Source organism: Montipora foliosa, chromosome 1, assembly GCF_036669935.1.
Source record: "Montipora foliosa isolate CH-2021 chromosome 1, ASM3666993v2, whole genome shotgun sequence".
Taxonomy (NCBI): Eukaryota; Metazoa; Cnidaria; class Anthozoa; order Scleractinia; family Acroporidae; genus Montipora; species Montipora foliosa.
Window position 1 is genome coordinate 70,396,878 of NC_090869.1, and position 2,500 is coordinate 70,399,377.

Below are 2,500 nucleotides of genomic sequence, written 5' to 3' on the forward strand. Positions count from 1 at the left end.
GTTAAATGCGGCTAGAGGTTGTACGGCGGCTATGGGAATGCCATGCGGCTTCGGAAGAATCCTCGTCGCCAATGTTTTGTCTTTAATGTGAACAAGAACTTGAATACAACAACCGAGTTTGTCTTCCGAGTCTAGCACGTGTCTTTCGAAAGACCGTTCCACTACTAGTCGCTCCTAAGCATGCTGGGGCCGTTACACGAGTCACACAACGCATGCAATATTACTGATTACAAAGTGTCCACAGAAAGGCCAGAGAGACCACTTCACTCGTGAACCGCCATGTTTACAACGGAGCATTTTAGGCGTTCCAGCCGGCATGAAACCATCTCTCACCTCTGTCTCGAGAAGACCGGACACGCACGGTTCTTACGTCACGTTTATCCCCGTAGAATCAATTGAAATGTCAATTCCTTTAAACAAAAAAAAAGAGCAATCCATCTTAAATTTTTCCGTCAAAGGGGCTATGTCACGCAAAATGATGTCATGTTATGACACCCAAAATGCCCAAGAACATGAACAACATAAACAAAAACAGCAAAAGGAAAGAAAAGCATAAAAAGATAGACACAAATGGATGAGATTGAAATGGATTGCATTTGGGTAATCTTGAAAAACGTCGGGCCAACGTTTTTCAACAGTATGAGTACGGTTCAGAAACATCTTGTTTGTGATGTAACAATAAAGCTATCAGTAAAGGAAGTCCACATTCCATTCCCGAGTTTTAACTCGTGATTAACTAAAGAGGAGTTCCGGTGTGTGGTCTGGCTTGAATCTTTAAACATTCTGAAAACGGTTATGGTGTATGAGGCCTTAAACAAAACGGACAAAAGTTAAAAGGGAGTTTGCCCAGTGCTGGACATGTAGACGTACAAGTAAATGTAGAAGAAAAAAGTATCGAATTACATAGCATGGCCTGTGAAATCCAGTTTCCGCACAAACAGAAAGGCCAAGAAAGGGTTCCATGCCGGAGCTATAAACACCAAAGAATTGAAACGTGAACAACGAAACAAAAACTGCTCATGAGAACGAAAAACAAGGCCTGTCTACTTTTTATGCTTTATTTATTTATAATATATGTGCAAGTAATACCTTGATAAAAATTCACACTTAATATCGTTGTGTACACAATGTGTAGAGTAATTGTTATTGACTGATAATTAAGCAATAATACTGGAATGCTCTGGTGGTTGCGTAAAGACTGGCTAAACACAGCGTCAAACTGAAGGTACAGCGTTTCAAAGAGTGCTAAGCATACTGCCACGAATCATAACGTATATGAGCCGTAAGTGTCTTTGTTTTGTTTGTTATATAGAGGAAGCGGCTCATAATATTCTTTTTGTATTCTGATTGACGAGTCATTTGGCAGCCTCGCTGTAATTATCATAATAAAGCTTTGAACGCACAGCAATACATACAATGTGATATTCGCTTTTCCGGTTGGAAATTCTTGGGCTGTAATAAGTGCAACGCTGATAGCCCTCTAGCTTACTTAGATCAGTTACACGATCAGTCACTCTACCCGTGCCTTGAGGTAATCAAGAGGTTATTAATGTTGAACATTTTGGGCTTGAGAAGACCTTGAAACGATTTAGCCGTATTCAGTCTCCAAAATATTCCGCAAAAGTTGTTCCACGGAGTTTTTCATCAAAGTTACTTGATGGTCAGCTCAGCGTGCGCCCAGTTCAAAACACCAACCAAATTAACTGAGGGCGTCTTCGTGCTTTCTATGGGCCTTGTGGACAAACGGTCTGTCATCACCCGGTTTGACTCAAGTCCATTAGGTTTCTCACATTTGTCACAGATTCGCAAGCTAATAATATGTCCCAAACCACTAGGAGGAACATCAGAATTGGTACACCATGATGCAGTGACAACCAAGTGAAATCTGAATAAAGACTGGTATTTCTCCAATAGATTGCGTATCCAGCTAATCTAAATTTTGATGGTGTTGGCGAAAACTGGTATTGGTGAAATCGCAAGTAAGTGTTGCTTTGAGAAACATATTTTGAATAGCTGATTATACCATATGGTGATTCAAATGATCTTCCTGACGGAATCTGGTTTCGTGTTTGTCATCTCAGATACATTTTTTTTAGCACAAAGCATAAAGTACACAGATTCCTGTGATCCAAAACAGGTCAAAACACGCGGCGAAGCAGATTACGTCCTATTTCAGAGTTAAAATCCCACCGCTGATTAAGAGGTTAGTTAAGACTATAAAGAGGAAATTAGAACGAACACTACAAGCGAACAAATATTTTGTAGACGGAACAAGGTACTAAATGCTTACCATTCACCCAACATACCATAATATTTTTCGTGAGCAATTTTTATCATTACCTGTGCTTTATCGTTCGACAAGCAGTTTTGTTTACTTTAGCTGATTATGGGAACCGCCCCTAACAGTCGGCTGCCGTATTAAAAATTTAGTTTCCTAACGTATTAGCAAGCAATTATTGACTTAAGAGCCTACACCTTCATTCATAACCGCTGACGCTGT

At 40.1% G+C, this 2,500-nt stretch overlaps 1 protein-coding gene across 7 annotated transcripts in view; it reads left to right on the plus strand.

Annotated features, from left to right (window-relative positions):
• Positions 1 to 2,500, plus strand: part of LOC138007466 (adenosine receptor A2b-like) — a 19,990-nt gene that overhangs the window by 6,317 nt on the left and 11,173 nt on the right. The window contains exons 1-2 of one of the 7 annotated variants that reach the window (XM_068854413.1): positions 1,061 to 1,979; positions 2,082 to 2,203. The gene's annotated coding sequence lies outside the window, so the exon portion shown is untranslated. Of the gene's footprint in view, positions 1 to 1,060; positions 2,204 to 2,500 lie in introns of those variants that run through there. The other 6 variants (XM_068854404.1, XM_068854429.1, XM_068854438.1 and 3 more) reach the window with 6 other exon arrangements.